This window comes from Ambystoma mexicanum, unplaced genomic scaffold (genome assembly GCF_040938575.1).
Source record: "Ambystoma mexicanum isolate Mex_15411 unplaced genomic scaffold, UKY_AmexF1_1 Mex_scaf1, whole genome shotgun sequence".
Classification (NCBI taxonomy): Eukaryota; Metazoa; Chordata; class Amphibia; order Caudata; family Ambystomatidae; genus Ambystoma; species Ambystoma mexicanum.
In genome coordinates, this window is record NW_027182324.1 from 1,615,670 (window position 1) to 1,639,521 (window position 23,852).

The 23,852-nt window shown below is 41.0% G+C and overlaps 23 non-coding genes across 23 annotated transcripts; all 23 read right to left on the reverse strand.

Annotated features, from left to right (window-relative positions):
* Nucleotides 1–692: 692 nt before the first annotated feature.
* Nucleotides 693–765, reverse strand: TRNAK-UUU (transfer RNA lysine (anticodon UUU)). The gene has a single exon. It is a non-coding gene; the product is annotated as a tRNA-Lys (tRNA).
* Nucleotides 766–1,533: 768 nt separating this feature from the next.
* TRNAK-UUU (transfer RNA lysine (anticodon UUU)) lies at nucleotides 1,534–1,606 on the reverse strand. Its single transcript has one exon. It is a non-coding gene; the product is annotated as a tRNA-Lys (tRNA).
* Nucleotides 1,607–2,374: 768 nt separating this feature from the next.
* Nucleotides 2,375–2,447, reverse strand: TRNAK-UUU (transfer RNA lysine (anticodon UUU)). Its single transcript has one exon. It is a non-coding gene; the product is annotated as a tRNA-Lys (tRNA).
* A 769-nt stretch (nucleotides 2,448–3,216) lies between these two features.
* TRNAK-UUU (transfer RNA lysine (anticodon UUU)) lies at nucleotides 3,217–3,289 on the reverse strand. Its single transcript has one exon. It is a non-coding gene; the product is annotated as a tRNA-Lys (tRNA).
* Nucleotides 3,290–4,057: 768 nt separating this feature from the next.
* TRNAK-UUU (transfer RNA lysine (anticodon UUU)) lies at nucleotides 4,058–4,130 on the reverse strand. The gene has a single exon. It is a non-coding gene; the product is annotated as a tRNA-Lys (tRNA).
* A 1,607-nt stretch (nucleotides 4,131–5,737) lies between these two features.
* Nucleotides 5,738–5,810, reverse strand: TRNAK-UUU (transfer RNA lysine (anticodon UUU)). The gene has a single exon. It is a non-coding gene; the product is annotated as a tRNA-Lys (tRNA).
* Nucleotides 5,811–6,577: 767 nt separating this feature from the next.
* Nucleotides 6,578–6,650, reverse strand: TRNAK-UUU (transfer RNA lysine (anticodon UUU)). The gene has a single exon. It is a non-coding gene; the product is annotated as a tRNA-Lys (tRNA).
* A 768-nt stretch (nucleotides 6,651–7,418) lies between these two features.
* On the reverse strand, nucleotides 7,419–7,491 carry TRNAK-UUU (transfer RNA lysine (anticodon UUU)). The gene has a single exon. It is a non-coding gene; the product is annotated as a tRNA-Lys (tRNA).
* A 1,608-nt stretch (nucleotides 7,492–9,099) lies between these two features.
* Nucleotides 9,100–9,172, reverse strand: TRNAK-UUU (transfer RNA lysine (anticodon UUU)). The gene has a single exon. It is a non-coding gene; the product is annotated as a tRNA-Lys (tRNA).
* A 767-nt stretch (nucleotides 9,173–9,939) lies between these two features.
* On the reverse strand, nucleotides 9,940–10,012 carry TRNAK-UUU (transfer RNA lysine (anticodon UUU)). The gene has a single exon. It is a non-coding gene; the product is annotated as a tRNA-Lys (tRNA).
* Nucleotides 10,013–10,780: 768 nt separating this feature from the next.
* TRNAK-UUU (transfer RNA lysine (anticodon UUU)) lies at nucleotides 10,781–10,853 on the reverse strand. The gene has a single exon. It is a non-coding gene; the product is annotated as a tRNA-Lys (tRNA).
* Nucleotides 10,854–11,621: 768 nt separating this feature from the next.
* On the reverse strand, nucleotides 11,622–11,694 carry TRNAK-UUU (transfer RNA lysine (anticodon UUU)). The gene has a single exon. It is a non-coding gene; the product is annotated as a tRNA-Lys (tRNA).
* Nucleotides 11,695–12,463: 769 nt separating this feature from the next.
* On the reverse strand, nucleotides 12,464–12,536 carry TRNAK-UUU (transfer RNA lysine (anticodon UUU)). The gene has a single exon. It is a non-coding gene; the product is annotated as a tRNA-Lys (tRNA).
* Nucleotides 12,537–13,304: 768 nt separating this feature from the next.
* On the reverse strand, nucleotides 13,305–13,377 carry TRNAK-UUU (transfer RNA lysine (anticodon UUU)). The gene has a single exon. It is a non-coding gene; the product is annotated as a tRNA-Lys (tRNA).
* A 1,607-nt stretch (nucleotides 13,378–14,984) lies between these two features.
* Nucleotides 14,985–15,057, reverse strand: TRNAK-UUU (transfer RNA lysine (anticodon UUU)). Its single transcript has one exon. It is a non-coding gene; the product is annotated as a tRNA-Lys (tRNA).
* A 767-nt stretch (nucleotides 15,058–15,824) lies between these two features.
* TRNAK-UUU (transfer RNA lysine (anticodon UUU)) lies at nucleotides 15,825–15,897 on the reverse strand. The gene has a single exon. It is a non-coding gene; the product is annotated as a tRNA-Lys (tRNA).
* Nucleotides 15,898–16,665: 768 nt separating this feature from the next.
* TRNAK-UUU (transfer RNA lysine (anticodon UUU)) lies at nucleotides 16,666–16,738 on the reverse strand. The gene has a single exon. It is a non-coding gene; the product is annotated as a tRNA-Lys (tRNA).
* Nucleotides 16,739–17,506: 768 nt separating this feature from the next.
* TRNAK-UUU (transfer RNA lysine (anticodon UUU)) lies at nucleotides 17,507–17,579 on the reverse strand. The gene has a single exon. It is a non-coding gene; the product is annotated as a tRNA-Lys (tRNA).
* A 768-nt stretch (nucleotides 17,580–18,347) lies between these two features.
* On the reverse strand, nucleotides 18,348–18,420 carry TRNAK-UUU (transfer RNA lysine (anticodon UUU)). The gene has a single exon. It is a non-coding gene; the product is annotated as a tRNA-Lys (tRNA).
* Nucleotides 18,421–20,030: 1,610 nt separating this feature from the next.
* On the reverse strand, nucleotides 20,031–20,103 carry TRNAK-UUU (transfer RNA lysine (anticodon UUU)). The gene has a single exon. It is a non-coding gene; the product is annotated as a tRNA-Lys (tRNA).
* Nucleotides 20,104–20,870: 767 nt separating this feature from the next.
* Nucleotides 20,871–20,943, reverse strand: TRNAK-UUU (transfer RNA lysine (anticodon UUU)). Its single transcript has one exon. It is a non-coding gene; the product is annotated as a tRNA-Lys (tRNA).
* A 768-nt stretch (nucleotides 20,944–21,711) lies between these two features.
* On the reverse strand, nucleotides 21,712–21,784 carry TRNAK-UUU (transfer RNA lysine (anticodon UUU)). The gene has a single exon. It is a non-coding gene; the product is annotated as a tRNA-Lys (tRNA).
* A 1,607-nt stretch (nucleotides 21,785–23,391) lies between these two features.
* On the reverse strand, nucleotides 23,392–23,464 carry TRNAK-UUU (transfer RNA lysine (anticodon UUU)). Its single transcript has one exon. It is a non-coding gene; the product is annotated as a tRNA-Lys (tRNA).
* Nucleotides 23,465–23,852: the final 388 nt, after the last annotated feature.

Sequence of the window (23,852 nt, forward strand, 5' to 3'; positions counted from 1 at the left end):
AAGGAAATGAATTACTAGTGCATTACACACATTTTGACACTGGAGACATAACTTTTTTCCTTCATTCCGTATCCAGATATAGAGATTTGCAGCATCTAGGACTTTAATGTTCACCCACTTACGGATTTGAATGTTTTGCCACATTCATGAGTGCAAACTTGCTCCCCAGTAAAGACGAACATGTGCTCCTCAATGCACACACTGGGCAATGCAGTCCACTCTAAATCGACGATTAATGACATGCTCGTTTTGTGCAATGGAGTTTCAGTCAATTGGAAAACATTTTGAAAAGTTGTATTGCAACAGAAGCCCAGCCTTAAAAAAGTGGATTTCACTTCTAAATGATTACATGAGGAAGGAAAGGAGTTCAGATGCAAAAAAGGTGCTGCGGCTTAGTTGGTTAAAGCGCCTGTCTAGTAAACAGGAGATCCTGAGTTCGAATCTCAGCAGCGCCTGTCTGCTTTTTTTTCGACCAATCTGTCTCCCCAATATTAAAACTTTGTACAAAGATTGTTATTTCATGCTATTTAGAAGCACAGTCAGGCTTGAAATGTTGGCAAAGCATCCAAGAATTCTGGACTCCACTACCTTAGAGTCATATTGCCCAAGGTTGCGATGCCATCAGAAATAGCACATATTAGAATGAGCAATTCATATTTCCTGCTTAATTTTTTGTAAAAGAAGCAAAGGTACGCCTGAACAGGGACTTGAACCCTGGACCCTCAGATTAAAAGTCTGATGCTCTACCGACTGAGCTATCCAGGCACAGGGATCACTGCCCATTTGAAACTTGATTTTCACTCTACAGCACCTCCATACATGGCTACCTCACTGGGCAATAAAGGAAATGAATTACTAGTGCATTACACACATTTTGACACTGGAGACATAACCTTTTTCAGTCATTCCGTATCCAGATATAGAGATTTGCAGCATCTAGGACTTTAATGTTCACCCACTTACGGATTTGAATGTTTTGCCACATTCATGAGTGCAAACTTGCTCCCCAGTACAGACGAACATGTGCTCCTCAATGCACACACTGGGCAATGCAGTCCACTCTAAATCGACGATTAATGACATGCTCGTTTTGTGCAATGGAGTTTCAGTCAATTGGAAAACATTTTGAAAAGTTATATTGCAACAGAAGCCCAGCCTTAAAAAAGTGGATTTCACTTCTAAATGATTACATGAGGAAGGAAAGGAGACCAGATGCAAAAAAGGTGCTGTGGCTTAGTTGGTTAAAGCGCCTGTCTAGTAAACAGGAGATCCTGAGTTCGAATCTCAGCAGCGCCTGTCTGCTTTTTTTTCGACCAATCTGTCTCCCCAATATTAAAACTTTGTACAAATATTGCTATTTCATGCTATTTAGAAGCACAGTCAGGCTTGAAATGTTGGCAAAGCATCCAAGAATTCAGGACTCCACTACCTTAGAGTCATATTGCCCAAGGTTGCGATGCCATCAGAAATAGCACATATTAGAATGAGCAATTCATATTTCCTGCTAAATTTTTTGTAAAAGAAGCAAAGATACGCCTGAACAGGGACTTGAACCCTGGACCCTCAGATTAAAAGTCTGATGCTCTACCGACTGAGCTATCCAGGCACAGGGATCACTGCCCATTTGAAACTTGATTTTCACTCTACAGCACCTCCATACATGGCTACCTCACTGGTCAATAAAGGAAATGAATTACTAGTGCATTACACACATTTTGACACTGGAGACATAACTTTTTTCAGTCATTCCGTATCCAGATATTGAGATTTGCAGCATCTAGGACTTTAATGTTCACCCACTTACGGATTTGAATGTTTTGCCACATTCATGAGTGCAAACTTGCTCCCCAGTAAAGACGAACATGTGCTCCTCAATGCACACACTGGGCAATGCAGTCCACTCTAAATCGACGATTAATGACATGCTCGTTTTGTGCAATGGAGTTTCAGTCAATTGGAAAACATTTTGAAAAGTTATATTGCAACAGAAGCCCAGCCTTAAAAAAGTGGATTTCACTTCTAAATGATTACATGAGGAAGGAAAGGAGACCAGATGCAAAAAGGGTGCTGTGGCTTAGTTGGTTAAAGCGCCTGTCTAGTAAACAGGAGATCCTGAGTTCGAATCTCAGCAGCGCCTGTCTGCTTTTTTTTCGACCAATCTGTCTCCCCAATATTAAAACTTTGTACAAAGATTGCTATTTCATGCTATTTAGAAGCACAGTGAGGCTTGAAATGTTGGTAAAGCATCCAAGAACTCTGGACTCCACTACCTTAGAGTCATATTGCCCAAGGTTGCGATGCCATCAGAAATAGCACATATTAGAATGAGCAATTCATATTTCCTGCTTAATTTTTTGTAAAAGAAGCAAAGGTACGCCTGAACAGGGACTTGAACCCTGGACCCTCAGATTAAAAGTCTGATGCTCTACCGACTGAGCTATCCAGGCACAGGGATCACTGCCCATTTGAAACTTGATTTTCACTCGACAGCACCTCCATACATGGCTACCTCACTGGTCAATAAAGGAAATGAATTACTAGTGCATTACACACATTTTGACACTGGAGACATAACTTTTTTCAGTCATTCCGTATCCAGATATAGAGATTTGCAGCATCTAGGACTTTAATGTTCACCCACTTACGGATTTGAATGTTTTGCCACATTCATGAGTGCAAAATTGCTCCCCAGTAAAGGCGAACATGTGCTCCTCAATACACACACTGGGCAATGCAGTCCACTCTAAATCAACGATTAATGACATGCTCGTTTTGTGCAATGGAGTTTCAGTCAATTGGAAAACATTTTGTAAAGTTATATTGCAACAGAAGCCCAGCCTTAAAAAAAGTGGATTTCACTTCTAAATGATTACATGAGGAAGGACAGGAGATCAGATGCAAAAGAGGTGCTGTGGCTTAGTTGGTTAAAGCGCCTGTCTAGTAAACAGGAGATCCTGAGTTCGAATCTCAGCAGCGCCTGTCTGCTTTTTTTTCGACCAATCTGTCTCCCCAATATTAAAACTTTGTACAAAGATTGCTATTTCATGCTATTTAGAAGCACAGTGAGGCTTGAAATGTTGGCAAAGCATCCAAGAACTCTGGACTCCACTACCTTAGAGTCATATTGCCCAAGGTTGCGATGCCATCAGAAATAGCACATATTAGAATGAGCAATTCATATTTCCTGCTTAATTTTTTGTAAAAGAAGCAAAGGTACGCCTGAACAGGGACTTGAACCCTGGACCCTCAGATTAAAAGTCTGATGCTCTACCGACTGAGCTATCCAGGCACAAGGATCACTGCCCATTTGAAACTTGATTTTCACTCTACAGCACCTCCACACATGGCTACCTCACTGGTCAATAAAGGAAATGAATTACTAGTGCATTACACACATTTTGACACTGGAGACATAACTTTTTTCAGTCATTCCGTATCCAGATATAGAGATTTGCAGCATCTAGGACTTTAATGTTCACCCACTTACGGATTTGAATGTTTTGCCACATTCATGAGTGCAAACTTGCTCCCCAGTAAAGACGAACATGTGCTCCTCAATGCACACACTGGGCAATGCAGTCCACTCTAAATCGACGATTAATGACATGCTCGTTTTGTGCAATGGAGTTTCAGTCAATTGGAAAACATTTTGAAAAGTTGTATTGCAACAGAAGCCCAGCCTTAAAAAAGTGGATTTCACTTCTAAATGATTACATGAGGAAGGAAAGGAGTTCAGATGCAAAAAAGGTGCTGCGGCTTAGTTGGTTAAAGCGCCTGTCTAGTAAACAGGAGATCCTGAGTTCGAATCTCAGCAGCGCCTGTCTGCTTTTTTTTCGACCAATCTGTCTCCCCAATATTAAAACTTTGTACAAAGATTGTTATTTCATGCTATTTAGAAGCACAGTCAGGCTTGAAATGTTGGCAAAGCATCCAAGAATTCTGGACTCCACTACCTTAGAGTCATATTGCCCAAGGTTGCGATGCCATCAGAAATAGCACATATTAGAATGAGCAATTCATATTTCCTGCTAAATTTTTTGTAAAAGAAGCAAAGATACGCCTGAACAGGGACTTGAACCCTGGACCCTCAGATTAAAAGTCTGATGCTCTACCGACTGAGCTATCCAGGCACAGGGATCACTGCCCATTTGAAACTTGATTTTCACTCTACAGCACCTCCATACATGGCTACCTCACTGGTCAATAAAGGAAATGAATTACTAGTGCATTACACACATTTTGACACTGGAGACATAACTTTTTTCAGTCATTCCGTATCCAGATATTGAGATTTGCAGCATCTAGGACTTTAATGTTCACCCACTTACGGATTTGAATGTTTTGCCACATTCATGAGTGCAAACTTGCTCCCCAGTAAAGACGAACATGTGCTCCTCAATGCACACACTGGGCAATGCAGTCCACTCTAAATCGACGATTAATGACATGCTCGTTTTGTGCAATGGAGTTTCAGTCAATTGGAAAACATTTTGAAAAGTTATATTGCAACAGAAGCCCAGCCTTAAAAAAGTGGATTTCACTTCTAAATGATTACATGAGGAAGGAAAGGAGACCAGATGCAAAAAGGGTGCTGTGGCTTAGTTGGTTAAAGCGCCTGTCTAGTAAACAGGAGATCCTGAGTTCGAATCTCAGCAGCGCCTGTCTGCTTTTTTTTCGACCAATCTGTCTCCCCAATATTAAAACTTTGTACAAAGATTGCTATTTCATGCTATTTAGAAGCACAGTCAGGCTTGAAATGTTGGCAAAGCATCCAAGAACTCTGGACTCCACTACCTTAGAATCATATTGCCCAAGGTTGCGATGCCATCAGAAATAGCACATATTAGAATGAGCAATTCATATTTCCTGCTTAATTTTTTGTAAAAGAAGCAAAGGTACGCCTGAACAGGGACTTGAACCCTGGACCCTCAGATTAAAAGTCTGATGCTCTACCGACTGAGCTATCCAGCACAGGGATCACTGCCCATTTGAAACTTGATTTTCACTCTACAGCACCTCCATACATGGCTACCTCACTGGTCAATAAAGGAAATGAATTACTAGTGCATTACACACATTTTGACACTGGAGACATAACTTTTTTCAGTCATTCCGTATCCAGATATAGAGATTTGCAGCATCTAGGACTTTAATGTTCACCCACTTACGGATTTGAATGTTTTGCCACATTCATGAGTGCAAACTTGCTCCCCAGTAAAGACGAACATGTGCTCCTCAATGCACACACTGGGCAATGCAGTCCACTCTAAATCGACGATTATTGACATGCTCGTTTTGTGCAATGGAGTTTCAGTCAATTGGAAAACATTTTGAAAAGTTATATTGCAACAGAAGCCCAGCCTTAAAAAAGTGGATTTCACTTCTAAATGATTACATGAGGAAGGAAAGGAGACCAGATGCAAAAAAGGTGCTGTGGCTTAGTTGGTTAAAGCGCCTGTCTAGTAAACAGGAGATCCTGAGTTTGAATCTCAGCAGCGCCTGTCTGCTTTTTTTCGACCAATCTGTCTCCCCAATATTAAAACTTTGTACAAAGATTGCTATTTCATGCTATTTAGAAGCACAGTCAGGCTTGATATGTTGGCAAAGCATCCAAGAACTCTGGACTCCACTACCTTAGAGTCATATTGCCCAAGGTTGCGATGCCATCAGAAATAGCACATATTAGAATGAGCAATTCATATTTCCTGCTTAATTTTTTGTAAAAGAAGCAAAGGTACGCCTGAACAGGGACTTGAACCCTGGACCCTCAGATTAAAAGTCTGATGCTCTACCGACTGAGCTATCCAGGCAGATGGATCACTGCCATTTGAAACTTGATTTTCACTCTACAGCACCTCCATACATGGCTACCTCACTGGTCAATAAAGGAAATGAATTACTAGTGCATTACACACATTTTGACACTGGAGACATAACTTTTTTCAGTCATTCCGTATCCAGATATAGAGATTTGCAGCATCTAGGACTTTAATGTTCACCCACTTACGGATTTGAATGTTTTGCCACATTCATGAGTGCAAACTTACTCCCCAGTAAAGACGAACATGTGCTCCTCAATGCACACACTGGGCAATGCAGTCCACTCTAAATCGACGATTAATGACATGCTCGTTTTGTGCAATGGAGTTTCAGTCAATTGGAAAACATTTTGAAAAGTTATATTGCAACAGAAGCCCAGCCTTAAAAAAGTGGATTTCACTTCTAAATGATTACATGAGGAAGGAAAGGAGACCAGATGCAAAAAAGGTGCTGTGGCTTAGTTGGTTAAAGCGCCTGTCTAGTAAACAGGAGATCCTGAGTTCGAATCTCAGCAGCGCCTGTCTGCTTTTTTTTCGACCAATCTGTCTCCCCAATATTAAAACTTTGTACAAAGATTGCTATTTCATGCTATTTAGAAGCACAGTCAGGCTTGAAATGTTGGCAAAGCATCCAAGAACTCTGGACTCCACTACCTTAGAGTCATATTGCCCAAGGTTGCGATGCCATCAGAAATAGCACATATTAGAATGAGCAATTCATATTTCCTGCTTAATTTTTTGTAAAAGAAGCAAAGGTACGCCTGAACAGGGACTTGAACCCTGGACCCTCAGATTAAAAGTCTGATGCTCTACCGACTGAGCTATCCAGGCACAGGGATCACTGCCCATTTGAAACTTGATTTTCACTCTACAGCACCTCTATACATGGCTACCTCACTGGTCAATAAAGGAAATGAATTACTAGTGCATTACACACATTTTGACACTGGAGACATAACTTTTTTCAGTCATTGTGTATCCAGATATAGAGATTTGCAGCATCTAGGACTTTAATGTTCACCCACTTACGGATTTGAATGTTTTGCCACATTCATGAGTGCAAACTTGCTCCCCAGTAAAGACGAACATGTGCTCCTCAATGCACACACTGGGCAATGCAGTCCACTCTAAATCGACGATTAATGACATGCTCGTTTTGTGCAATGGAGTTTCAGTCAATTGGAAAACATTTTGAAAAGTTATATTGCAACAGAAGCCCAGCCTTAAAAAAGTGGATTTCACTTCTAAATGATTACATGAGGAAGGAAAGGAGACCAGATGCAAAAAAGGTGCTGCGGCTTAGTTGGTTAAAGCGCCTGTCTAGTAAACAGGAGATCCTGAGTTCGAATCTCAGCAGCGCCTGTCTGCTTTTTTTTCGACCAATCTGTCTCCCCAATATTAAAACTTTGTACAAAGATTGCTATTTCATGCTATTTAGAAGCACAGTCAGGCTTGAAATGTTGGCAAAGCATCCAAGAACTCTGGACTCCACTACCTTAGAGTCATATTGCCCAAGGTTGCGATGCCATCAGAAATAGCACATATTAGAATGAGCAATTCATATTTCCTGCTTAATTTTTTGTAAAAGAAGCCAAGGTACGCCTGAACAGGGACTTGAACCCTGGACCCTCAGATTAAAAGTCTGATGCTCTACCGACTGAGCTATCCAGGCACAGGGTTCACTGCCATTTGAAACTTGATTTTCACTCTACAGCACCTCCACACATGGCTACCTCACTGGTCAATAAAGGAAATGAATTACTAGTGCATTACACACATTTTGACACTGGAGACATAACTTTTTTCAGTCATTCCGTATCCAGATATAGAGATTTGCAGCATGTAGGACTTTAATGGTCATCCACCCCACGCATTTGAATGTTTTGCCACATTCATGAGTGCAAACTTGCTCACCAGTAAAGACGTACATGTGCTCCTCAATGCACACACTGGGCAATGCAGTCCACTCTAAATCGACGATTAATGACATGCTCGTTTTGTGCAATGGAGTTTCAGTCAATTGGAAAACATTTTGTAAAGTTATATTGCAACAGAAGCCTAGCCTTAAAAAAAGTGGATTTCACTTCTAAATGATTACATGAGGAAGGAAAGGAGACCAGATGCAAAAGAGGTGCTGTGGCTTAGTTGGTTAAAGCGCCTGTCTAGTAAACAGGAGATCCTGAGTTCGAATCTCAGCAGCGCCTGTCTGCTTTTTTTTCGACCAATCTGTCTCCCCAATATTAAAACTTTGTACAAAGATTGTTATTTCATGCTATTTAGAAGCACAGTCAGGCTTGAAATGTTGGCAAAGCATCCAAGAATTCTGGACTCCACTACCTTAGAGTCATATTGCCCAAGGTTGCGATGCCATCAGAAATAGCACATATTAGAATGAGCAATTGATATTTCCTGCTAAATTTTTTGTAAAAGAAGCAAAGATACACCTGAACAGGGACTTGAACCCTGGACCCTCAGATTAAAAGTCTGATGCTCTACCGACTGAGCTATCCAGGCACAGGGATCACTGCCCATTTGAAACTTGATTTTCACTCTACAGCACCTCCATACATGGCTACCTCACTGGTCAATAAAGGAAATGAATTACTAGTGCATTACACACATTTTGACACTGGAGACATAACTTTTTTCAGTCATTCCATATCCAGATATAGAGATTTGCAGCATCTAGGACTTTAATGTTCACCCACTTACGGATTTGAATGTTTTGCCACATTCATGAGTGCAAACTTGCTCCCCAGTAAAGACGAACATGTGCTCCTCAATGCACACACTGGGCAATGCAGTCCACTCTAAATCGACGATTAATGACATGCTCGTTTTGTGCAATGGAGTTTCAGTCAATTGGAAAACATTTTGAAAAGTTATATTGCAACAGAAGCCCAGCCTTAAAAAAGTGGATTTCACTTCTAAATGATTACATGAGGAAGGAAAGGAGACCAGATGCAAAAAAGGTGCTGTGGCTTAGTTGGTTAAAGCGCCTCTAGTAAACAGGAGATCCTGAGTTCGAATCTCAACAGCGCCTGTCTGCTTTTTTTTCGACCAATCTGTCTCCCCAATATTAAAACTTTGTACAAAGATTGCTGTTTCATGTTATTTAGAAGCACAGTCAGGCTTGAAATGTTGGCAAAGCATCCAAGAACTCTGGACTCCACTACCTTAGAGTCCTATTGCCCAAGGTTGCGATGCCATCAGAAATAGCACATATTAGAATGAGCAATTCATATTTCCTGCTTATTTTTTTTTAAAAGAAGCAAAGGTACGCCTGAACAGGGACTTGAACCCTGGACCCTCAGATTAAAAGTCTGATGCTCTACCGACTGAGCTATCCAGGCAGATGGATCACTGCCACTTGCAACTTGATTTTCACTCTACAGCACCTCCATACATGGCTACCTCACTGGTCAATAAAGGAAATGAATTACTAGTGCATTACACACATTTTGACACTGGAGACATAACTTTTTTCAGTCATTCCGTATCCAGATATAGAGATTTGCAGCATCTAGGACTTTAATGTTCACCCACTTACGGATTTGAATGTTTTGCCACATTCATGAGTGCAAACTTGCTCCCCAGTAAAGACAAACATGTGCTCCTCAATGCACACACTGGGCAATGCAGTCCACTCTAAATCGATGATTAATGACATGCTCATTTTGTGCAATGGAGTTTCAGTCAATTGGAAAACATTTTGAAAAGTTATATTGCAACAGAAGCCCAGCCTTAAAAAAGTGGATTTCACTTCTAAATGATTACATGAGGAAGGAAAGGAGACCAGATGCAAAAAAGGTGCTGTGGCTTAGTTGGTTAAAGCGCCTGTCTAGTAAACAGGAGACCCTGAGTTCGAATCTCAGCAGCGCCTGTCTGCTTTTTTTTCGACCAATCTGTCTCCCCAATATTAAAACTTTGTACAAAGATTGCTATTTCATGCTATTTAGAAGCACAGTCAGGCTTGAAATGTTGGCAAAGCATCCAAGAACTCTGGACTCCACTACCTTAGAGTCATATTGCCCAAGTTTGCGATGCCATCAGAAATAGCACATATTAGAATGAGCAATTCATATTTCCTGCTTAATTTTTTGTAAAAGAAGCAAAGGTACGCCTGAACAGGGACTTGAACCCTGGACCCTCAGATTAAAAGTCTGATGCTCTACCGACTGAGCTATCCAGGCACAGGGATCACTACCACTTTGAAACTTGATTTTCACTCTACAGCACCTCCATACATGGCTACCTCACTGGTCAATAAAGGAAATGAATTACTAGTGCATTACACACATTTTGACACTGGAGACATAACTTTTTTCCTTCATTCCGTATCCAGATATAGAGATTTGCAGCATCTAGGACTTTAATGTTCACCCACTTACGGATTTGAATGTTTTGCCACATTCATGAGTGCAAACTTGCTCCCCAGTAAAGACGAACATGTGCTCCTCAATGCACACACTGGGCAATGCAGTCCACTCTAAATCGACGATTAATGACATGCTCGTTTTGTGCAATGGAGTTTCAGTCAATTGGAAAACATTTTGAAAAGTTGTATTGCAACAGAAGCCCAGCCTTAAAAAAGTGGATTTCACTTCTAAATGATTACATGAGGAAGGAAAGGAGTTCAGATGCAAAAAAGGTGCTGCGGCTTAGTTGGTTAAAGCGCCTGTCTAGTAAACAGGAGATCCTGAGTTCGAATCTCAGCAGCGCCTGTCTGCTTTTTTTTCGACCAATCTGTCTCCCCAATATTAAAACTTTGTACAAAGATTGTTATTTCATGCTATTTAGAAGCACAGTCAGGCTTGAAATGTTGGCAAAGCATCCAAGAATTCTGGACTCCACTACCTTAGAGTCATATTGCCCAAGGTTGCGATGCCATCAGAAATAGCACATATTAGAATGAGCAATTCATATTTCCTGCTTAATTTTTTGTAAAAGAAGCAAAGGTACGCCTGAACAGGGACTTGAACCCTGGACCCTCAGATTAAAAGTCTGATGCTCTACCGACTGAGCTATCCAGGCACAGGGATCACTGCCCATTTGAAACTTGATTTTCACTCTACAGCACCTCCATACATGGCTACCTCACTGGGCAATAAAGGAAATGAATTACTAGTGCATTACACACATTTTGACACTGAAGACATAACCTTTTTCAGTCATTCCGTATCCAGATATAGAGATTTGCAGCATCTAGGACTTTAATGTTCACCCACTTACGGATTTGAATGTTTTGCCACATTCATGAGTGCAAACTTGCTCCCCAGTACAGACGAACATGTGCTCCTCAATGCACACACTGGGCAATGCAGTCCACTCTAAATCGACGATTAATGACATGCTCGTTTTGTGCAATGGAGTTTCAGTCAATTGGAAAACATTTTGAAAAGTTATATTGCAACAGAAGCCCAGCCTTAAAAAAGTGGATTTCACTTCTAAATGATTACATGAGGAAGGAAAGGAGACCAGATGCAAAAAGGGTGCTGTGGCTTAGTTGGTTAAAGCGCCTGTCTAGTAAACAGGAGATCCTGAGTTCGAATCTCAGCAGCGCCTGTCTGCTTTTTTTTCGACCAATCTGTCTCCCCAATATTAAAACTTTGTACAAAGATTGCTATTTCATGCTATTTAGAAGCACAGTGAGGCTTGAAATGTTGGTAAAGCATCCAAGAACTCTGGACTCCACTACCTTAGAGTCATATTGCCCAAGGTTGCGATGCCATCAGAAATAGCACATATTAGAATGAGCAATTCATATTTCCTGCTTAATTTTTTGTAAAAGAAGCAAAGGTACGCCTGAACAGGGACTTGAACCCTGGACCCTCAGATTAAAAGTCTGATGCTCTACCGACTGAGCTATCCAGGCACAGGGATCACTGCCCATTTGAAACTTGATTTTCACTCGACAGCACCTCCATACATGGCTACCTCACTGGTCAATAAAGGAAATGAATTACTAGTGCATTACACACATTTTGACACTGGAGACATAACTTTTTTCAGTCATTCCGTATCCAGATATAGAGATTTGCAGCATCTAGGACTTTAATGTTCACCCACTTACGGATTTGAATGTTTTGCCACATTCATGAGTGCAAAATTGCTCCCCAGTAAAGGCGAACATGTGCTCCTCAATACACACACTGGGCAATGCAGTCCACTCTAAATCAACGATTAATGACATGCTCGTTTTGTGCAATGGAGTTTCAGTCAATTGGAAAACATTTTGTAAAGTTATATTGCAACAGAAGCCCAGCCTTAAAAAAAGTGGATTTCACTTCTAAATGATTACATGAGGAAGGACAGGAGATCAGATGCAAAAGAGGTGCTGTGGCTTAGTTGGTTAAAGCGCCTGTCTAGTAAACAGGAGATCCTGAGTTCGAATCTCAGCAGCGCCTGTCTGCTTTTTTTTCGACCAATCTGTCTCCCCAATATTAAAACTTTGTACAAAGATTGCTATTTCATGCTATTTAGAAGCACAGTGAGGCTTGAAATGTTGGCAAAGCATCCAAGAACTCTGGACTCCACTACCTTAGAGTCATATTGCCCAAGGTTGCGATGCCATCAGAAATAGCACATATTAGAATGAGCAATTCATATTTCCTGCTTAATTTTTTGTAAAAGAAGCAAAGGTACGCCTGAACAGGGACTTGAACCCTGGACCCTCAGATTAAAAGTCTGATGCTCTACCGACTGAGCTATCCAGGCACAAGGATCACTGCCCATTTGAAACTTGATTTTCACTCTACAGCACCTCCATACATGGCTACCTCACTGGTCAATAAAGGAAATGAATTACTAGTGCATTACACACATTTTGACACTGGAGACATAACTTTTTTCAGTCATTCCGTATCCAGATATAGAGATTTGCAGCATCTAGGACTTTAATGTTCACCCACTTACGGATTTGAATGTTTTGCCACATTCATGAGTGCAAACTTGCTCCCCAGTAAAGACGAACATGTGCTCCTCAATGCACACACTGGGCAATGCAGTCCACTCTAAATCGACGATTAATGACATGCTCGTTTTGTGCAATGGAGTTTCAGTCAATTGGAAAACATTTTGAAAAGTTGTATTGCAACAGAAGCCCAGCCTTAAAAAAGTGGATTTCACTTCTAAATGATTACATGAGGAAGGAAAGGAGTTCAGATGCAAAAAAGGTGCTGCGGCTTAGTTGGTTAAAGCGCCTGTCTAGTAAACAGGAGATCCTGAGTTCGAATCTCAGCAGCGCCTGTCTGCTTTTTTTTCGACCAATCTGTCTCCCCAATATTAAAACTTTGTACAAAGATTGTTATTTCATGCTATTTAGAAGCACAGTCAGGCTTGAAATGTTGGCAAAGCATCCAAGAATTCTGGACTCCACTACCTTAGAGTCATATTGCCCAAGGTTGCGATGCCATCAGAAATAGCACATATTAGAATGAGCAATTCATATTTCCTGCTAAATTTTTTGTAAAAGAAGCAAAGATACGCCTGAACAGGGACTTGAACCCTGGACCCTCAGATTAAAAGTCTGATGCTCTACCGACTGAGCTATCCAGGCACAGGGATCACTGCCCATTTGAAACTTGATTTTCACTCTACAGCACCTCCATACATGGCTACCTCACTGGTCAATAAAGGAAATGAATTACTAGTGCATTACACACATTTTGACACTGGAGACATAACTTTTTTCAGTCATTCCGTATCCAGATATTGAGATTTGCAGCATCTAGGACTTTAATGTTCACCCACTTACGGATTTGAATGTTTTGCCACATTCATGAGTGCAAACTTGCTCCCCAGTAAAGACGAACATGTGCTCCTCAATGCACACACTGGGCAATGCAGTCCACTCTAAATCGACGATTAATGACATGCTCGTTTTGTGCAATGGAGTTTCAGTCAATTGGAAAACATTTTGAAAAGTTATATTGCAACAGAAGCCCAGCCTTAAAAAAGTGGATTTCACTTCTAAATGATTACATGAGGAAGGAAAGGAGACCAGATGCAAAAAGGGTGCTGTGGCTTAGTTGGTTAAAGCGCCTGTCTAGTAAACAGGAGATCCTGAGTTCGAATCTCAGCAGCGCCTGTCTGCTTTTTTTTCGACCAATCTGTCTCCCCAATATTAAAACTTTGTACAAAGATTGCTATTTCATGCTATTTAGAAGCACAGTCAGGCTTGAAATGTTGGCAAAGCATCCAAGAACTCTGGACTCCACTACCTTAGAATCATATTGCCCAAGGTTGCGATGCCATCAGAAATAGCACATATTAGAATGAGCAATTCATATTTCCTGCTTAATTTTTTGTAAAAGAAGCAAAGGTACGCCTGAACAGGGACTTGAACCCTGGACCCTCAGATTAAAAGTCTGATGCTCTACCGACTGAGCTATCCAGCACAGGGATCACTGCCCATTTGAAACTTGATTTTCACTCTACAGCACCTCCATACATGGCTACCTCACTGGTCAATAAAGGAAATGAATTACTAGTGCATTACACACATTTTGACACTGGAGACATAACTTTTTTCAGTCATTCCGTATCCAGATATAGAGATTTGCAGCATCTAGGACTTTAATGTTCACCCACTTACGGATTTGAATGTTTTGCCACATTCATGAGTGCAAACTTGCTCCCCAGTAAAGACGAACATGTGCTCCTCAATGCACACACTGGGCAATGCAGTCCACTCTAAATCGACGATTAATGACATGCTCGTTTTGTGCAATGGAGTTTCAGTCAATTGGAAAACATTTTGAAAAGTTATATTGCAACAGAAGCCCAGCCTTAAAAAAGTGGATTTCACTTCTAAATGATTACATGAGGAAGGAAAGGAGACCAGATGCAAAAAAGGTGCTGTGGCTTAGTTGGTTAAAGCGCCTGTCTAGTAAACAGGAGATCCTGAGTTTGAATCTCAGCAGCGCCTGTCTGCTTTTTTTCGACCAATCTGTCTCCCCAATATTAAAACTTTGTACAAAGATTGCTATTTCATGCTATTTAGAAGCACAGTCAGGCTTGATATGTTGGCAAAGCATCCAAGAACTCTGGACTCCACTACCTTAGAGTCATATTGCCCAAGGTTGCGATGCCATCAGAAATAGCACATATTAGAATGAGCAATTCATATTTCCTGCTTAATTTTTTGTAAAAGAAGCAAAGGTACGCCTGAACAGGGACTTGAACCCTGGACCCTCAGATTAAAAGTCTGATGCTCTACCGACTGAGCTATCCAGGCAGATGGATCACTGCCATTTGAAACTTGATTTTCACTCTACAGCACCTCCATACATGGCTACCTCACTGGTCAATAAAGGAAATGAATTACTAGTGCATTACACACATTTTGACACTGGAGACATAACTTTTTTCAGTCATTCCGTATCCAGATATAGAGATTTGCAGCATCTAGGACTTTAATGTTCACCCACTTACGGATTTGAATGTTTTGCCACATTCATGAGTGCAAACTTACTCCCCAGTAAAGACGAACATGTGCTCCTCAATGCACACACTGGGCAATGCAGTCCACTCTAAATCGACGATTAATGACATGCTCGTTTTGTGCAATGGAGTTTCAGTCAATTGGAAAACATTTTGAAAAGTTATATTGCAACAGAAGCCCAGCCTTAAAAAAGTGGATTTCACTTCTAAATGATTACATGAGGAAGGAAAGGAGACCAGATGCAAAAAAGGTGCTGTGGCTTAGTTGGTTAAAGCGCCTGTCTAGTAAACAGGAGATCCTGAGTTCGAATCTCAGCAGCGCCTGTCTGCTTTTTTTTCGACCAATCTGTCTCCCCAATATTAAAACTTTGTACAAAGATTGCTATTTCATGCTATTTAGAAGCACAGTCAGGCTTGAAATGTTGGCAAAGCATCCAAGAACTCTGGACTCCACTACCTTAGAGTCATATTGCCCAAGGTTGCGATGCCATCAGAAATAGCACATATTAGAATGAGCAATTCATATTTCCTGCTTAATTTTTTGTAAAAGAAGCAAAGGTACGCCTGAACAGGGACTTGAACCCTGGACCCTCAGATTAAAAGTCTGATGCTCTACCGACTGAGCTATCCAGGCACAGGGATCACTGCCCATTTGAAACTTGATTTTCACTCTACAGCACCTCTATACATGGCTACCTCACTGGTCAATAAAGGAAATGAATTACTAGTGCATTACACACATTTTGACACTGGAGACATAACTTTTTTCAGTCATTGTGTATCCAGATATAGAGATTTGCAGCATCTAGGACTTTAATGTTCACCCACTTACGGATTTGAATGTTTTGCCACATTCATGAGTGCAAACTTGCTCCCCAGTAAAGACGAACATGTGCTCCTCAATGCACACACTGGGCAATGCAGTCCACTCTAAATCGACGATTAATGACATGCTCGTTTTGTGCAATGGAGTTTCAGTCAATTGGAAAACATTTTGAAAAGTTATATTGCAACAGAAGCCCAGCCTTAAAAAAGTGGATTTCACTTCTAAATGATTACATGAGGAAGGAAAGGAGACCAGATGCAAAAAAGGTGCTGCGGCTTAGTTGGTTAAAGCGCCTGTCTAGTAAACAGGAGATCCTGAGTTCGAATCTCAGCAGCGCCTGTCTGCTTTTTTTTCGACCAATCTGTCTCCCCAATATTAAAACTTTGTACAAAGATTGCTATTTCATGCTATTTAGAAGCACAGTCAGGCTTGAAATGTTGGCAAAGCATCCAAGAACTCTGGACTCCACTACCTTAGAGTCATATTGCCCAAGGTTGCGATGCCATCAGAAATAGCACATATTAGAATGAGCAATTCATATTTCCTGCTTAATTTTTTGTAAAAGAAGCAAAGGTACGCCTGAACAGGGACTTGAACCCTGGACCCTCAGATTAAAAGTCTGATGCTCTACCGACTGAGCTATCCAGGCACAGGGATCACTACCACTTTGAAACTTGATTTTCACTCTACAGCACCTCCATACATGGCTACCTCACTGGTCAATAAAGGAAATGAATTACTAGTGCATTACACACATTTTGACACTGGAGACATAACTTTTTTCCTTCATTCCGTATCCAGATATAGAGATTTGCAGCATCTAGGACTTTAATGTTCACCCACTTACGGATTTGAATGTTTTGCCACATTCATGAGTGCAAACTTGCTCCCCAGTAAAGACGAACATGTGCTCCTCAATGCACACACTGGGCAATGCAGTCCACTCTAAATCGACGATTAATGACATGCTCGTTTTGTGCAATGGAGTTTCAGTCAATTGGAAAACATTTTGAAAAGTTGTATTGCAACAGAAGCCCAGCCTTAAAAAAGTGGATTTCACTTCTAAATGATTACATGAGGAAGGAAAGGAGTTCAGATGCAAAAAAGGTGCTGCGGCTTAGTTGGTTAAAGCGCCTGTCTAGTAAACAGGAGATCCTGAGTTCGAATCTCAGCAGCGCCTGTCTGCTTTTTTTTCGACCAATCTGTCTCCCCAATATTAAAACTTTGTACAAAGATTGTTATTTCATGCTATTTAGAAGCACAGTCAGGCTTGAAATGTTGGCAAAGCATCCAAGAATTCTGGACTCCACTACCTTAGAGTCATATTGCCCAAGGTTGCGATGCCATCAGAAATAGCACATATTAGAATGAGCAATTCATATTTCCTGCTTAATTTTTTGTAAAAGAAGCAAAGGTACGCCTGAACAGGGACTTGAACCCTGGACCCTCAGATTAAAAGTCTGATGCTCTACCGACTGAGCTATCCAGGCACAGGGATCACTGCCCATTTGAAACTTGATTTTCACTCTACAGCACCTCCATACATGGCTACCTCACTGGGCAATAAAGGAAATGAATTACTAGTGCATTACACACATTTTGACACTGAAGACATAACCTTTTTCAGTCATTCCGTATCCAGATATAGAGATTTGCAGCATCTAGGACTTTAATGTTCACCCACTTACGGATTTGAATGTTTTGCCACATTCATGAGTGCAAACTTGCTCCCCAGTACAGACGAACATGTGCTCCTCAATGCACACACTGGGCAATGCAGTCCACTCTAAATCGACGATTAATGACATGCTCGTTTTGTGCAATGGAGTTTCAGTCAATTGGAAAACATTTTGAAAAGTTATATTGCAACAGAAGCCCAGCCTTAAAAAAGTGGATTTCACTTCTAAATGATTACATGAGGAAGGAAAGGAGACCAGATGCAAAAAGGGTGCTGTGGCTTAGTTGGTTAAAGCGCCTGTCTAGTAAACAGGAGATCCTGAGTTCGAATCTCAGCAGCGCCTGTCTGCTTTTTTTTCGACCAATCTGTCTCCCCAATATTAAAACTTTGTACAAAGATTGCTATTTCATGCTATTTAGAAGCACAGTGAGGCTTGAAATGTTGGTAAAGCATCCAAGAACTCTGGACTCCACTACCTTAGAGTCATATTGCCCAAGGTTGCGATGCCATCAGAAATAGCACATATTAGAATGAGCAATTCATATTTCCTGCTTAATTTTTTGTAAAAGAAGCAAAGGTACGCCTGAACAGGGACTTGAACCCTGGACCCTCAGATTAAAAGTCTGATGCTCTACCGACTGAGCTATCCAGGCACAGGGATCACTGCCCATTTGAAACTTGATTTTCACTCGACAGCACCTCCATACATGGCTACCTCACTGGTCAATAAAGGAAATGAATTACTAGTGCATTACACACATTTTGACACTGGAGACATAACTTTTTTCAGTCATTCCGTATCCAGATATAGAGATTTGCAGCATCTAGGACTTTAATGTTCACCCACTTACGGATTTGAATGTTTTGCCACATTCATGAGTGCAAAATTGCTCCCCAGTAAAGGCGAACATGTGCTCCTCAATACACACACTGGGCAATGCAGTCCACTCTAAATCAACGATTAATGACATGCTCGTTTTGTGCAATGGAGTTTCAGTCAATTGGAAAACATTTTGTAAAGTTATATTGCAACAGAAGCCCAGCCTTAAAAAAAGTGGATTTCACTTCTAAATGATTACATGAGGAAGGACAGGAGATCAGATGCAAAAGAGGTGCTGTGGCTTAGTTGGTTAAAGCGCCTGTCTAGTAAACAGGAGATCCTGAGTTCGAATCTCAGCAGCGCCTGTCTGCTTTTTTTTCGACCAATCTGTCTCCCCAATATTAAAACTTTGTACAAAGATTGTTATTTCATGCTATTTAGAAGCACAGTCAGGCTTGAAATGTTGGCAAAGCATCCAAGAATTCTGGACTCCACTACCTTAGAGTCATATTGCCCAAGGTTGCGATGCCATCAGAAATAGCACATATTAGAATGAGCAATTGATATTTCCTGCTAAATTTTTTGTAAAAGAAGCAAAGATACACCTGAACAGGGACTTGAACCCTGGACCCTCAGATTAAAAGTCTGATGCTCTACCGACTGAGCTATCCAGGCACAGGGATCACTGCCCATTTGAAACTTGATTTTCACTCTACAGCACCTCCATACATGGCTACCTCACTGGTCAATAAAGGAAATGAATTACTAGTGCATTACACACATTTTGACACTGGAGACATAACTTTTTTCAGTCATTCCGTATCCAGATATAGAGATTTGCAGCATCTAGGACTTTAATGTTCACCCACTTACGGATTTGAATGTTTTGCCACATTCATGAGTGCAAACTTGCTCCCCAGTAAAGACGAACATGTGCTCTTCAATGCACACACTGGGCAATGCAGTCCACTCTAAATCGACGATTAATGACATGCTCGTTTTGTGCAATGGAGTTTCAGTCAATTGGAAAACATTTTGAAAAGTTATATTGCAACAGAAGCCCAGCCTTAAAAAAGTGGATTTCACTTCTAAATGATTACATGAGGAAGGAAAGGAGACCAGATGCAAAAAAGGTGCTGTGGCTTAGTTGGTTAAAGCGCCTGTCTAGTAAACAGGAGATCCTGAGTTCGAATCTCAACAGCGCCTGTCTGCTTTTTTTTCGACCAATCTGTCTCCCCAATATTAAAACTTTGTACAAAGATTGCTGTTTCATGCTATTTAGAAGCACAGTCAGGCTTGAAATGTTGGCAAAGCATCCAAGAACTCTGGACTCCACTACCTTAGAGTCATATTGCCCAAGGTTGCGATGCCATCAGAAATAGCACATATTAGAATGAGCAATTCATATTTCCTGCTTTTTTTTTTTTAAAAGAAGCAAAGGTACGCCTGAACAGGGACTTGAACCCTGGACCCTCAGATTAAAAGTCTGATGCTCTACCGACTGAGCTATCCAGGCAGATGGATCACTGCCACTTGCAACTTGATTTTCACTCTACAGCACCTCCATACATGGCTACCTCACTGGTCAATAAAGGAAATGAATTACTAGTGCATTACACACATTTTGACACTGGAGACATAACTTTTTTCAGTCATTCCGTATCCAGATATAGAGATTTGCAGCATCTAGGACTTTAATGTTCACCCACTTACGGATTTGAATGTTTTGCCACATTCATGAGTGCAAACTTGCTCCCCAGTAAAGACAAACATGTGCTCCTCAATGCACACACTGGGCAATGCAGTCCACTCTAAATCGACGATTAATGACATGCTCATTTTGTGCAATGGAGTTTCAGTCAATTGGAAAACATTTTGAAAAGTTATATTGCAACAGAAGCCCAGCCTTAAAAAAGTGGATTTCACTTCTAAATGATTACATGAGGAAGGAAAGGAGACCAGATGCAAAAAAGGTGCTGTGGCTTAGTTGGTTAAAGCGCCTGTCTAGTAAACAGGAGATCCTGAGTTCGAATCTCAGCAGCGCCTGTCTGCTTTTTTTTCGACCAATCTGTCTCCCCAATATTAAAACTTTGTACAAAGATTGCTATTTCATGCTATTTAGAAGCACAGTCAGGCTTGAAATGTTGGCAAAGCATCCAAGAACTCTGGACTCCACTACCTTAGAGTCATATTGCCCAAGGTTGCGATGCCATCAGAAATAGCACATATTAGAATGAGCAATTCATATTTCCTGCTTAATTTTTTGTAAAAGAAGCAAAGGTACGCCTGAACAGGGACTTGAACCCTGGACCCTCAGATTAAAAGTCTGATGCTCTACCGACTGAGCTATCCAGGCACAGGGATCACTACCACTTTGAAACTTGATTTTCACTCTACAGCACCTCCATACATGGCTACCTCACTGGTCAATAAAGGAAATGAATTACTAGTGCATTACACACATTTTGACACTGGAGACATAACTTTTTTCCTTCATTCCGTATCCAGATATAGAGATTTGCAGCATCTAGGACTTTAATGTTCACCCACTTACGGATTTGAATGTTTTGCCACATTCATGAGTGCAAACTTGCTCCCCAGTAAAGACGAACATGTGCTCCTCAATGCACACACTGGGCAATGCAGTCCACTCTAAATCGACGATTAATGACATGCTCGTTTTGTGCAATGGAGTTTCAGTCAATTGGAAAACATTTTGAAAAGTTGTATTGCAACAGAAGCCCAGCCTTAAAAAAGTGGATTTCACTTCTAAATGATTACATGAGGAAGGAAAGGAGTTCAGATGCAAAAAAGGTGCTGCGGCTTAGTTGGTTAAAGCGCCTGTCTAGTAAACAGGAGATCCTGAGTTCGAATCTCAGCAGCGCCTGTCTGCTTTTTTTTCGACCAATCTGTCTCCCCAATATTAAAACTTTGTACAAAGATTGTTATTTCATGCTATTTAGAAGCACAGTCAGGCTTGAAATGTTGGCAAAGCATCCAAGAATTCTGGACTCCACTACCTTAGAGTCATATTGCCCAAGGTTGCGATGCCATCAGAAATAGCACATATTAGAATGAGCAATTCATATTTCCTGCTAAATTTTTTGTAAAAGAAGCAAAGATACGCCTGAACAGGGACTTGAACCCTGGACCCTCAGATTAAAAGTCTGATGCTCTACCGACTGAGCTATCCAGGCACAGGGATCACTGCCCATTTGAAACTTGATTTTCACTCTACAGCACCTCCATACATGGCTACCTCACTGGTCAATAAAGGAAATGAATTACTAGTGCATTACACACATTTTGACACTGGAGACATAACTTTTTTCAGTCATTCCGTATCCAGATATTGAGATTTGCAGCATCTAGGACTTTAATGTTCACCCACTTACGGATTTGAATGTTTTGCCACATTCATGAGTGCAAACTTGCTCCCCAGTAAAGACGAACATGTGCTCCTCAATGCACACACTGGGCAATGCAGTCCACTCTAAATCGACGATTAATGACATGCTCGTTTTGTGCAATGGAGTTTCAGTCAATTGGAAAACATTTTGAAAAGTTATATTGCAACAGAAGCCCAGCCTTAAAAAAGTGGATTTCACTTCTAAATGATTACATGAGGAAGGAAAGGAGACCAGATGCAAAAAGGGTGCTGTGGCTTAGTTGGTTAAAGCGCCTGTCTAGTAAACAGGAGATCCTGAGTTCGAATCTCAGCAGCGCCTGTCTGCTTTTTTTTCGACCAATCTGTCTCCCCAATATTAAAACTTTGTACAAAGATTGCTATTTCATGCTATTTAGAAGCACAGTCAGGCTTGAAATGTTGGCAAAGCATCCAAGAACTCTGGACTCCACTACCTTAGAATCATATTGCCCAAGGTTGCGATGCCATCAGAAATAGCACATATTAGAATGAGCAATTCATATTTCCTGCTTAATTTTTTGTAAAAGAAGCAAAGGTACGCCTGAACAGGGACTTGAACCCTGGACCCTCAGATTAAAAGTCTGATGCTCTACCGACTGAGCTATCCAGCACAGGGATCACTGCCCATTTGAAACTTGATTTTCACTCTACAGCACCTCCATACATGGCTACCTCACTGGTCAATAAAGGAAATGAATTACTAGTGCATTACACACATTTTGACACTGGAGACATAACTTTTTTCAGTCATTCCGTATCCAGATATAGAGATTTGCAGCATCTAGGACTTTAATGTTCACCCACTTACGGATTTGAATGTTTTGCCACATTCATGAGTGCAAACTTGCTCCCCAGTAAAGACGAACATGTGCTCCTCAATGCACACACTGGGCAATGCAGTCCACTCTAAATCGACGATTAATGACATGCTCGTTTTGTGCAATGGAGTTTCAGTCAATTGGAAAACATTTTGAAAAGTTATATTGCAACAGAAGCCCAGCCTTAAAAAAGTGGATTTCACTTCTAAATGATTACATGAGGAAGGAAAGGAGACCAGATGCAAAAAAGGTGCTGTGGCTTAGTTGGTTAAAGCGCCTGTCTAGTAAACAGGAGATCCTGAGTTTGAATCTCAGCAGCGCCTGTCTGCTTTTTTTCGACCAATCTGTCTCCCCAATATTAAAACTTTGTACAAAGATTGCTATTTCATGCTATTTAGAAGCACAGTCAGGCTTGATATGTTGGCAAAGCATCCAAGAACTCTGGACTCCACTACCTTAGAGTCATATTGCCCAAGGTTGCGATGCCATCAGAAATAGCACATATTAGAATGAGCAATTCATATTTCCTGCTTAATTTTTTGTAAAAGAAGCAAAGGTTCGCCTGAACAGGGACTTGAACCCTGGACCCTCAGATTAAAAGTCTGATGCTCTACCGACTGAGCTATCCAGGCAGATGGATCACTGCCATTTGAAACTTGATTTTCACTCTACAGCACCTCCATACATGGCTACCTCACTGGTCAATAAAGGAAATGAATTACTAGTGCATTACACACATTTTGACACTGGAGACATAACTTTTTTCAGTCATTCCGTATCCAGATATAGAGATTTGCAGCATCTAGGACTTTAATGTTCACCCACTTACGGATTTGAATGTTTTGCCACATTCATGAGTGCAAACTTACTCCCCAGTAAAGACGAACATGTGCTCCTCAATGCACACACTGGGCAATGCAGTCCACTCTAAATCGACGATTAATGACATGCTCGTTTTGTGCAATGGAGTTTCAGTCAATTGGAAAACATTTTGAAAAGTTATATTGCAACAGAAGCCCA